This window comes from Pipistrellus kuhlii, unplaced genomic scaffold (genome assembly GCF_014108245.1).
Source record: "Pipistrellus kuhlii isolate mPipKuh1 unplaced genomic scaffold, mPipKuh1.p scaffold_m20_p_18, whole genome shotgun sequence".
Classification (NCBI taxonomy): Eukaryota; Metazoa; Chordata; class Mammalia; order Chiroptera; family Vespertilionidae; genus Pipistrellus; species Pipistrellus kuhlii.
In genome coordinates this window covers 19,206,638-19,219,823 of record NW_023425493.1, presented here as the reverse complement: position 1 = coordinate 19,219,823, position 13,186 = coordinate 19,206,638, and the positions used below count along the sequence as shown (strand labels likewise).

The 13,186-nt window shown below is 37.1% G+C and overlaps 1 protein-coding gene across 8 annotated transcripts in view; it reads left to right on the top strand.

Moving 5' to 3' along the window:
- Positions 1 to 13,186, top strand: part of RASAL2 (RAS protein activator like 2) — a 219,528-nt gene that overhangs the window by 111,736 nt on the left and 94,606 nt on the right. The window lies entirely within an intron of this gene.

Below are 13,186 nucleotides of genomic sequence, written 5' to 3'. Positions count from 1 at the left end.
AGTGGCAGCAGTTATTTTTATAGAGATAACATTTATCTAAGCTTTGTAAGTTTGCTCTAGACAAGTTGTTTCTGAGTTTACTGCTTGGCTTTAAATTTTGAAAGACCATTAGGTGATCTTGTTGAAGTACTGGGATTAACTGGGTAGCTAGTATTGTATGGAAACTTAGTATTAAGTGGTTTGTGTCCTGTTCAAGCTACTGATTCCACCTTATGTAATGTAATGTCAGATCAGGCTACTATAGCTGAGCTAATTTTACATATCTCATGTAAGTTATATTCAGGACTATGGTTAAAGGGGTGACAGAAGAGAGAAATAAACAAACAAACAAACAAACGTGTGTGTTGTTATACCCTAAAGAAATTGTCAGCATCAAAGCAGCTTTTTCCTGGTTTCCTACCAAATGTATTGTTTCATATTTGCGTGCTTGCCAGTGGATATATAAATATTTAGGTCAGGTAATTTTAAGGGAACATAATTAAAATTAAATAAAATAATGAAAGGATTAGAATAGTAAGAAGTGCTTTATATCATTGGTGTTATTATTTGCTTAGTGAACTTAGATGTTTAATCACAGACATTTGCTAGGTACATAAGTCAGAACTATTTATTGTCTGTATGTTGGTGAATATGTGTTTTTGAATATCAGGGTTTGGTTTTTCTTGTTTGTTTTTCTTCATTTCTCTTCATAATTTAATTGGAACTCAGAATTCTTGGTCAGAATTTGAATATTTTATTTATCTTTTTATCCTGTAACAGTTGTTGCCTTTCTAGAAATTATTTAGATTAGCAAACACTTTTGTCCAAGGAATCACACTTAGAGAAATCAGATTTTCCTCTCATTTTATTTACATCGTACTTCTTTAGCATGTGTTGAATCCAGTTTAGGTATTGGCATAAATTGTGTTGCAAACCTGTCTGGGTGTAACCATATTATAGCCTGTTTGTATTTCTTGTATGTGTTCTATGTAACTTGGACTGGTTCAAGGTCACCTTCTTTCAGTTCCTTTGCTATTATTCACAATGTTGTTATGTTGATGACTATCATTGTCACTCTAGAAACCTTTGACAAGCTTTAGCACACAAAGAATATATATTCATAGTCTGAAGAATTGGTATAATTTTAAAGAAGAGAGAACTATATCATAAATTGTTAAATATCTTCAACATTGCATGCACTAGTCCCAATGACAAACTAAGATGAGGTGGCCAAGGTGCTTAGTCCAGAGCCAATCCTCCACTTTCTGTCCTAGACAAAACATCTTGATTCATGGCAGACTGTGATCATTTTTGGAGTGGATATTCTAAATTAGCACTGAAAGCTATTGCTCATAAATATTAGAGGGGAAAAGACTACTTTTAGAGCCTTTTTTTTTCCTTACATGCCAGTCTTATGTTGAATTAGAACATTATTTTATTCTATTTTTATCTCCTAGTGATTTGTCTTTTAGCAAAATTTCATGCTGTCAAATATTGAATTGAATAATTGCTGTATATGTAACATTCTATGCCAGTCCCTAAGTGAAAAGAGGTGTAACATTTCTGTCTTTAGAAGATTCTTACATAATTAGGAAGATAGATTATTGATGACTTTTCACAGTACGTGTTATTATTTATTGTGTTACATTGTGTGGCTTTCGTTGATTTTTAATTTTTTAAAAAAAATTCATTTGTTTATGCAGCAAATAGTCATTGAGTGACAACTTTGAGACACAAGAGTGAACAAAATATAGACAAAGCTTTCTCCCCTTGTGAAGCTTACATTCTAGTGAGGAATGATAGACAGTAAGCAAGAGTTAATAAGTAAAATATACTGTGCTAGTTGGAGATAAGTACAAAGTAAAAAAAGGAAATAGGAAGCATTGAGGAAGAATAATTTTAGCTAAGCTGACCAAAGAATGCCTCTCTGTTAAGTGACATTTGAGTCAAGACCTGATTAAAGTCTATACATAAAGGTAACTGAGATTACTTTAACATAGAATGTCAGAGTGAAAAACTAAGGTCTGAATAATGAATATCATTTAAAAGTCAGGCATGTGGATACCTGGGGTGAGGATTTCCACTCAGGGGAATAGCAAGTGTAAAGGAGACATATGCTTGGAATGTTTTAGGAGCAGCATAGCTGCCAGGGAGGCTGGAGTGGAATCGACAGGGAAGAGTAGTAGGAGATGACTTCATTGAGCAGATGAAGGCCTTGTAGATAGGTCATCAGGAGGGCTTTGGCTTTTATCCTGTGAGATAGGGAGCCACTGGCTTCTATATTGAGAACAGGGGTGCGAGAATGGGAGTTCAGAGACCGATTGGAATGCTGTCGCAATGATTTGGAGAAGAGATGATAAAACTTGCCCCTGATGGTAACAGTGGAAAGGCTGAGAAATGTCTAGATTATGAATACGTTCGAAGGTAGAGCAAATAGAATTTGTTTGTTGGATTGGATGTAGGAAGTGAGAAACAAAAAATGGCTAGAGCAGTAAGAATGAAATTGTCGTGTGTGGTTTTTTTAAAAAAATTTTTTGAATTGAATTTTAGAGAGAGAGGAAGGGAGAGGGAGAGAGAAACATCAGTGTCAGAGCAAACATCTATCAACTGCCTCCTGCATGCTCCCTACCAGGGATTGCGCTCACAACCTTGTAACTATGTTTTTCTACATTTATTGACCTAAGTGATAAAAATTTGAGGAAACTTTGAAGAAAATAAATGTTAAAGCATAATATTTTCTCCAAGGCATTTCTAAAATTATAAAAGTTAACTTTTATAGGCCAAATTTTTAAATGATATTCATTATTCAGACCTTAGTTTTTCACTCTGACATTCTATGTTAAAGTAATCTCAGTTACCTTTATGTATAAACTAATGATGACTCTCTTTATTCCCAAGATATTTATTTATTAGGAGTATCTAGGTAATTTATGACATATTTTTAAGATGCTAAAATCTATGAAAATACGTGGTAATAATAACATTGAAGGAAGGATAAATGAGTAATGAAGATTTAATATTTCAAGAATTTTTCAAGTAATAGAATTAAAAATGCTGATAAATAATGCCTGTGTTTTGTAGCACTCAATATTTAGATTGACTATTAAGTTATGTGTGAGTGTGTGTGTGTGTATATGTGTGTGTATATATATATATATATATATGTGTGTGTGTGTGTGTGTGTGTGTGTGTGTGTGTGTGTTATATACATACATACTAACACTATTCAATAGAAGAAACTTGTAAACTTTAGGGTAATATGCATACAAATGAGCAAAACATTTATGAAAAAAGTCAGCAGTCTGGTATTTCTAGCTCTGAAAATTAGAACTCAGTGCATAATGGCAGTGCTTGGTTTTCTTTGAAATGCCCTAAAAATGTTGTCTTGTTTCCTTCCAATAAAATAAACTAAGACTATTTCACAATTATCTAAGTAAGCTCATGCTAAGAGAGCTATATAATATCCATCCTTTGTACTTGTATTCCATCATTCCCAGATTTCATTGACATAATAGAGGCCTGGTGCACAGATTCATGCACTGGTGGGGTTCCTTAGCCTGGCCTGTGCCTTCTCACAATCTGGGACTCCTCGGGATTGGGCCGAAACTGGCAGTCCAACTTCCCCCAATGGATGTATCAATAGTAGTGCGGGAAGCGGCAGGAGGCTGGGGAGGAGCCCAAGCTGGGTCAGCCACTGGGTCAGCCACCTGGGTCAGGCACCATGCCATTCACGCTCCTCCAAGCCCCAATGAGCCTGCTGCTGCTGGATTTGCTGCACCTGCGCTCCCCAGCCGTGAGCCCTGTGTCTGGTGCCCACAGGTCAGCTGAGCAGCGCTCCTGCTCTGGAAGTGCACTGACCACCATGGGGCAAGCTCCTGCATTGAGCATCTGTCCCCTGGTGGTAAGTGTGCGTCATAGTGACTGGTCCAATGTTCAGTCGACCAGTCTCTGAGTTTTGTAAAAATTGGTTAGTTATTTGAGGAAAGGTCAAATGAGCTCAAGAATTATCAAAAGCATTATGAATAATTAAGGTAGAAGCCCTGAATAATTTCACTGAGGTTTTTGGATGGGTAGCTTTGAGTTTTCTTAAAAACCGTACGTCAGTATATATTTACTTTTTGAAATCTGTAAGATTTATAAGGTACATGTGGTAATTCTGCTGATACTAGTCTAGCAGAATGGGCTTAAGTCTAGGTTAATATAGCTATGCACAGTCAATTTTACGATAATGTGACACATGTGCCTAAATCACTATGCTGTGCAGAACTTCACAATAAAAATTACAGTACTTATGGGGGGGAAGGAATTAGGATCACTATACTCAAAAACATGTAAAGACAAGAACTTAATAAAAATAATAATATATTTTTACATGTGCTAAATGGTTGAGGAATACATAAATAGTACAATAACTATAGCACTTTACCTTGGAAAATTAACCTGAAATTTACTTGTGGTATTGGGCATCAGAGCAGTTTTTAAATTTATTGTGAAGTGATGGAGGAAGAGCTTTTTGGAAATTGAATAGGACATTGTCATAGGAGATGTGTATGAGTGTGGTTTATAGCACAGGCAGTGAAGTGAGGTCAATGGTACATGTTTGAGCTGTGTATGTGAGCCTTTTGTGTATTCATATGTGGCTTGGTTCAGCTGAGTGCACTTTTTTTTGTTCACCTAGTGTTTCTCACAGATGAAATAATGATAAAAAATTGATGTAATTGCAAGTGTTCCCTAATATGTAAGTTGTGGTGGAACATTCACATTTACAAAGAAAGGATTAAAACAGAACTGACCTAACTACCAACCTGATTAAATCAGGTTTGTCTGTTAGAAAGAAGCAGCTTTCATTTAATTCAAAAATCACTTTTCAACACACTCTTATATTTCTTCTGGAAATTAATTATTTGGAACACAAAGCTAGTAAGAATAAAATAAAAACTACTACTTACGTTCTCAAGCTAACTGCTAAAGCCAATTTTTATTTTACTCTTATGAACTAAATTTAGATTAGCAGTGAGAATATTTTTATCTATGAAGAAAGTAGTTCTCAGTTCTAAGTCAAGGTGCCATACCACAGTTCCTTCTAACTTGTGAGTGGGAGTTTGATTCCTGATTTGCTCTGTTGTCTTCCCCCTCATCCTCATCCTGGCATAATAGAGATTTGTTCACTTCTGTGAAAGCTGGTTCAAGGCAGTGATGCCCCTCTGGTTGTGCAAATGATGCATTACCCAGCAACTAGGGGTGCCTGTCATTTGTCTTCATTGGTTTGTAGTTATTTAATAAAATTTCCAGCAGATGGCAGCATAGTGTCTTAAATAATGGATTTCTTTCTGATTCATGTAAGTCATTTGTAAGGGTTACTGTTTGGGTTGCAGGGAAGCCAGAAGACCAGGGGAAGTAGAAACCATGGAGGAAGTCAATGTTTCTATAGACCAGCTATTTGCTAGGTTTATAAAGCTGTGTCATATATCTTAATATTTGTTAGTCTAACTTGAAAAAAAAATTTTTTTTATTGATTTCAGAGAGGCAGAGAAAAAGGAGAGACAAAAACATCAATAATGAGAGAGAATCATTGATCGGCTGCCTCCTGCATGCCCCATACTGGGGTTCAAGTCTACAACCCAGGCATGTACCCTGACCAGAATCAAACCTGGAACCCTTCAGTACCCAAGCTGACGCTCTATCCGCTGAGTCAACCTGACTAGGGCTAACTAACTTTTTTCAAATAAAAAGATAAAGTATGTTCTATCCTTCAACCACAATTATATTTTTCTACAGTCAATTTTTCTATATTGGAAAGAATTTCCAAATTTGGCCTCACATCATGAGAGGCCCACAGATATGCATGTGGTCTGCCAGCCTGTACAGTCAAGTTCAATGGGATTGGTGCCCAGGGGCACCAAAGTCATGCTCTCTAAAATGTGGTGCCCGACCAAGCTCAGAGGGTAGGCCGGGGGTGGGGGGTTTAAGAGTTCAACTAAAGGACTTGTATGCATACGTATAGGCATAACCCATGGACACAGACAGTAGGGGGATGAGGGCATGTGCTGGAGGGTGGGAATGGCCGGGAGAGGTCAATGGGAGAAAAAGGAAGCATATGTAATACTTTAAACAATAAGGAATTTAAAAAATAAAATGTGATGCCCAGGCAAGGAGTCCTTCTTGACCAGTCCTAAGGCAATATTGATCTTTGTAAACTACTATGGTGGTGGGAGAATTGGGTGGGAAGGGGAAATGAATGCCATAAACAGTCAAGAGTAGTTTGTTTTTTTTAGATTTATCCTGGACTTTTGGGGATAAAATTGATAAGCATTTATATTTTTTTCCCCAGAAACCACACTATAATTATGGTAAAGGAAGTTTTTTAAAGGTACGGTACATCAAGGACAAGGGAAATGAGAAAGAAGAAAACAACCACAAAATAATAATAATAGATTGAAAGCTGGAAAGCAAATGGAGTGTGGTAAATGACCTAGCTGACTTAAGAAAGCCAAATCTTAATCTGGCTCTGAAGAAAGCCAAGAACCAACCTGAATTGTACCACAAAGTTTTCAAATAGCTCAGGAATCGATGGTATCAGGAACATATGATGGTAGATTCCTTAGTCTTCTCCTTTTCCCACCCCCACCTCAACCCTAATATAAGCCTGAAGGTTAATTCTCCAAAGAAGAAAACCCTAAAGGTCTCAGATTGGGGCATACCAGGCAAAATTGAGAGCACAGGGCCCTTTCCTAATTCAAGCGAATGGTGTGAACATCTGCACACTCACTGAATGAGACTCCTCCACGTGGCTTCTCTCACCTGTACCCTCCAGGCAGAAGATCGGAATACCATTTGGAGTATTACACTAGTCTAAGAGGAAAGACCTAAAGATACTGACATTCCCAAGACTAGCAGACATCTGAAGAAAAACCAAAGCAAAATAATAAACTTGGAGGATCAGAGACAGGCAGGAGCTAGAAAATTTTAAAAAGAATCATTAGTCTCCTCAAAAAGTTTAAAATATTGCATGTGTGATATAAGAACTGAATGTTCTACAAGACCAAAGAGCTGCTGTGTATTTAAAAAATAAAAGTAACAGAAATAAAACTTAGTGTGGGTTTGAAGATAAAAATGAGGAAATATTCTAGAAAGCTCAGGGAAAAGTGATAAAATAATAATTAAAGTATCAGTTTAGAAAGTCCAATATCAAAACTGAGTTTCAGAAAAAGAAAAACAAGGGAAGGAAATCATTAGCAATATAATTCAATAAAATTTCCCCCAGTGAAGGATTCTAGTTTCCAGATTGAAAGGGTTTACTGAGTGCCTATGACAGGCATTTTCAGGAAATCTCAATTTGTTTGTGGTGATAAAGACAGTATTACAAACTTCCGAAGAAAGGAAAAACATTACAAGCTAAGGATCAGAAATCAGAATGGCTTCAGACTTCCCATCAGCAACTCCGAAGCTAGGAAACAATGAGGCATGTCCTCCAGCTTCTGCAGGGAAATTAGTTCTGTATCTAGCTATAAGCCTTTAACCACACATGAGGATATTTTCAGACATGAAATATTTTTTAAATTACCTCTTGCACATCGATTCTCCTGAAGCTAGTGGAATGTATTTTTCACCAAGAAGGAGTAGGACATGGGATGTAGGATAGGAGAGCTAGCAGAGGGCAGCCAGAGGGAACCCTCAGGAGAATGCCGTAGAGTCGAGTTAACCAGCTCTGTACCAGCTGCAGAATGCAGACAACAGTTCAGACTGGAGCAGTCAGAAGGCTGTAGTGAAGACTTCTCCAAGAAGACACAACTGATATAACTGTGTATAAACGACAGGAAATGAATTGGGATAGAATTATTATAACAATAAGTACATAGAAACCTGAGCAAATGAACTTCTAGACAGTAGCTACAGGAGAAACAAAAAGGTAGCTCAGGACACACAAAAAAAACCTTTAAATAACACCTTCTGCATATCAAGCACTTTATGTATATGAATTTGCTAATCCTTGTAAACCCACTAGGTACTGTTGTACAGATAAGGAAACTGAGGCATGGAGAGGTTAAGTAACTTGCCTATAACAAAACAGGACTAAACAGGATTTGCACCTAAGCAGTCTGTCTTCAGGATCATGCTCTTGACCACTATACTGTATTAGACATAGGATTTGTTATGTGGAGGACTCTGAATAACATCCTATATAATAATCTACACTAATAAAAGAGAAATGTGCAAATTGGCCATCACTTCATGATGCCTACTAGCCAATCAGGAGTGGGTATGCAAATTAACCCACCAAAGATGGCGGTGGCCCCGTCCCCCAGCCACTCCAGGCCTCTGGGCAGCATGCATGTAGGCACAGAGTGTCCAGGTGGGGCAGGATACCTGCTATGAGGAGCAGAGTGGGGGGGGGGGGGAGAACCAGAGGGAGCTATAGGAGTGGTACTCTGGCTGGAGCAAAAACTGAAGGTGGTGGTCAGAGCAAAGGCCTGGGTCCCAAGTGCCAGAGGAAAACTGGTGCTGGCAGCCAGGGGAAGGAAGGCCTATTGCACATGCAACAGGCCTCTAGTCCTATATAATAAGAGGCTAATATGCACATCAACTGAACAGCAGAACAACCAGTTGCTATGATGTGCACTGACCACCAGGGGGCAAACACTTAATGCAGGAGTTGCCCCCTGGTGGTCAGTGTGCTCCCACAGGGGGAGGGCTGCTCAGCCAGAAGCCGGGCTCATAGGTGGTGAGCCCAAGCAGTGGTGGTGGGAGCCTCTCCTACCTCCTTAGCAGCACGAAGCGCTAAGGCAGTCAGACATCCCCTGAGGGCTCCCAGACTGCAAGAGGGCATAGGCCAGGCTGAGGGATGCCCCCGAGTGCATGAGTTTCATACACTGGGCCTCTAGTATAGTCATAATATTGCTTGTCCTTACCAGAGTTACGATATGTAATTAGAGGGAGGGTGAGAGAATAGCAGGTATGTATGAACCTACTGGGCTAATAATAGGGAAGAAAGAGTCAAATTCTCATCTTCCATAGTGGAAAGTCAGTAGATGTGTCTAAAATGGAAGAATTTAAAAATATCGATATAGCCATATTATTTAAGACTTGGTGATGACTATCAAAAGACTATGCTAAAAGAGATAAAAGTAGCTGTTTCTGTGGAAGGAAAAGTGTTAGAAGAGGAGGGCTGGGGATTGCTGGTGGATTTTTTTTTTTTAACAAGTCTTATGAAATCAGTAGACTCTAAACTACATGCATATACTTATTAACATGAAAACTTTAAAATAGGGAAAGGCATATGCAGTTCACAAGAAAGAAAAATAAAATGCCATTTAAACAACAAAAAGATGCTGTACCTTATTTATAAGTAACAAAAGCAAATTAAAACTATAACGAACTATTGATTTTTACCTCTGAGATTAGCAAATATATAATGCTTGGAAGATAAGGAGGGAACAAGCACTCTAGTCCATTTTTCAAAAATAAATCTTTATTGTTCAGATTATTACAATTGTTCCTCTTTTTTTCCTCCATAGTTCTTCTCCACCAAGTTCCCATTCCACCCTTTACCCCCCATCACTGTCCTCAACCATAGGTGTACAATTTTTGTCCAGTCTCTTCCCGCACTACCCACACCTCTTTTCCCCAAGAATTGTCAGTCCTCTCCCTTTCTATGCCCCAGATTCTATTATATTCACCAGTTTATTCTGTTCATCAGATTTTTTGACTCACTTGATATGTATTTGTTGTTCATAATTTTTGTCTTTACCTTTTCTTTTTCCATCTTGGTTTCTCTTCACTCTAATCCATTTTATGCCAAATTGCTCCTACATAGAGCATTTTGGCCAAACTATCCATCCTTTTCTCCCAGAAACCGACTGCTTCTAAGAATTTGTCCTCCAGATTTACTCACACTAATCATTGTATCATTGTTTATAATAACACAAGTAGGCACAACCTAAATGTCTCTCCATAGGAGGTTATTTAAATAAATTATGTGAAATCTATGTCATGAGCTACTATGCACCTATCAAAAAGAGAGTAGCTTCAGGTATAGTAATGTAAAACAATTTCCAAGATACATTATTAAGGGAAGAGGGGGAAACTCAGGTGCAGAAATAGTATATATACTATACTATGATTAATATAAAAAATGTCATGTGCACATAAGCATATATGTGTAACACTAGAACTGTATAGAAGACTTTAGCAGTGGTTGCTTCTGAGAAGAAAACTGGAGACCTGGTGGGGTGGGGGTGGGGCAAGGAGATTAACTTTTCATTATGTAACAGCTTCCTAACCTTTTAACTTGCAAGCAAATGAATGAGTTAACATTCCTAATAATAATGGTAATAATATTAATAACTATAATAAGGAAGAAGAGAGACAAATAAAGGGAAAAAGAAATTGCCTGCACTGAAGGTGCATTTCAGCTCTTCATAATGTGTTCCAGAAACCGGGAAACCTTTAACTAAAATCCAAGAGAATTAAATTAGGAGAGTATGTTATGTTGACTCCAACCTGTGCCTTTCACATTACTAGAAAATACTGCTTTAAAAATTAGCTGACTTTCTTCTCACTCTGCAGTCATTCATTTGTAATAGGATATTAAATTGGCCATTAAAACAACTTAGTTTTTTTATCTGCAGTAAAGAAGAGCAATTGAATCTGACTAAACAAAACTTCTTGACATTTTTATGTTAGATAATTATAATCTAGTAGATTATAAAAGTAACATCTATTGGCTTTTCCAGGAATTTAAGAGGATATTTTCTTCTCCTTACCCCTTTGTTAAATAAAACTTAGCTGAAATAATGCTGGGGGACAAGTTTTCTGTGGCTCATAAATGTTGTGCCTATGACAATATATGATGGAATCAGGTGTTACTGTTTCTGTCACTGTTTTCTCATTTTGCTTGGACATGTTTAAATCAACAAATTAAATAATTTGAGGTATTTTAGGAAGCATCCTGTGTCTATATTCATAACTTTACCTGTTCCTTTTTTCCATTTCTACTTGCATAGTTTAACAAATTTTTTTCTTCTCAAGTATAGTCAGAGTTCATCATTCCGTTTCGCAGTGGAAGTAGAAACACAGGGGTGGAGTTGTTTATAAAGCATCTTGAGATTTATTTTTGAGTCTTGATCTCTGCCCTTGACTACCATAGAACCTTTTCCAAAAGGAAAAATATATGATTCAGATAGGTTGAGCACAATTAGCTCACCGTTACATACTTTGATTGTGTTTTCCCTCCCTCTCTGTCTGTCTCTCATCTAGGATTGGCTAAGCTTTTACCAAAACCTTTTTAGTTAATATTTCAAACAGAAGGATTTATATATCAGATTGGTTGAAATCTGTTTGCATTTGTGTTCAAAATAGATTGGAACTGCCTCCAGGAATGAAGCATGTTTTGTTATGACCCTCTGGGCACCCACCTGCCCATCGATTTCTACGGTAACAGTGCTTAAGAAAGGAGCTCCCTAGTTTCTCATGAAGCTGTTGTGTTAACTGGATTGTTTTGATTACTTTCTCTTTTTTTCTTCTTTTTTTCTGACATTTCCCACCTATTTTTTCTTTCCTGTTGTCTTCAGAAATGTGCATGGTAACTTTTTTCTCATTATCATTGGTATTTAAATACAACACAACAGGAAATAACCATCCTTTTTTTTTTTTTTTTTCCTTCTGCTTAACAAGATCTTATTTTGTCTGAGTTTGGCTTGTTCTTTCTATCTCTAGAGAGCAGATAGTTAGAAAAAGGTAGAAAATAATGAAAACAACATGAATTCATAGGATAGGAGGAAATAAAAGACTGAATTAGAAAGAGAACAGCTAGTAAAGAAAAAAATATTGTTTTATCTCAGTTCATGTTTTTTTCCACTTGAAGGCCTTTAGGTTTTCCCTCTCACTTAGTAGTGATATCAAAAGAGTTAAAAACACTTTTAAACAAATCTTTTGTAATTTCTAAAGGTAGGAATTATAGAGAAGTATTTAATTGTATGTATTCCTAGGAACCAGGTAAACTAGTATTATTCACTGAGGGAGCTAGTGAAATAATACAGTGGTGTGAGCAAAAGTAAGAGAAGAAAGGAGAATACAGTAAAAGCAGAATATCATTGGGAATGCACATAACAAGTAGATAAAAATAACCCTGGAGTAGCCACTAAAGCTAGACAGTTCTCAAATGGTAGGTAAGTCTCCCAAAAAGAAACTGCATGCGAAATAGAAGTAAGAGAAAATTCGGCCCTTTCTAATAATGCTTGATAATAGAGATATAGCATAGGGTTATAGGTAAAAGATGAACACACTGGCCAGGGCACATTTCTTCTCTATTTTGAATGGAACTTAAAAATTACCAAACTCTTTTTAAATTCTAGTATTTGTATATATCCAAATTTAATTGCTGTTATTAAGGGCCTCTTAAATAGCTTTTTTAAAGGCATACTGTGTTCTAGTACCCATTTACATTAGAAGGAGTGTTCTTAAGGCTAGAAAGTCTTTTTAAATTAGAAACTAGATATGGGAAAACTATTAAAAGACCATAGAGACTGTTGAATCTGAAGGTATACTTGACAGGAAGACATCTTTGTCTTCCCTAGGAAACTAATACACTTGCTTATTTTTTCTAATAAATTCTTAAATAACGAGTATGCTGCACAAAGTTTATCCTGGCAGTGGTCCTATGAAGCAGGTGTAGGTATTACCCTCATTTTATAGATAGAATAAGTGGCAGAACCAGAATTCAAACCCAGGTCTGTACAACTTCAAATCCACTTTATTATTTATGGTGCTTCTCCATCACTTTATATAAATCACGATCACTGATGGGTGATTTCTGGTTTAAGAATGACTGAAAATACTGACAAGTATTTGTGAGACCTCATCTCCCTTCTTTTCCTGTCCCAGCTAAATTTTGTTCCTGCAGATTATCTTGCTTTTTGAAGTCAGTCCTGTCATTCATCAAATATTTTTTTAAATTCCTGTTATGTGCCACTCACTGTGTGAACAAAGTGTTCACGATACTGCAGGCAGCAGTACACACAAAGCTTCTGCCTTCATGGGAACTCATGTTCTGGGAGGAGTAGACTGACAAATAGTCAGCTTTGCAGTGTGTCATGTGGTGACCGATGGGATGGAGGAAAATGAGGTAAGGTAAAGGATCTAGGGAATGTTGTGGGTGGAGAGGGGGACAAAGGAATATTATTTTATGAGATCATCAGAGAAAGGCCCC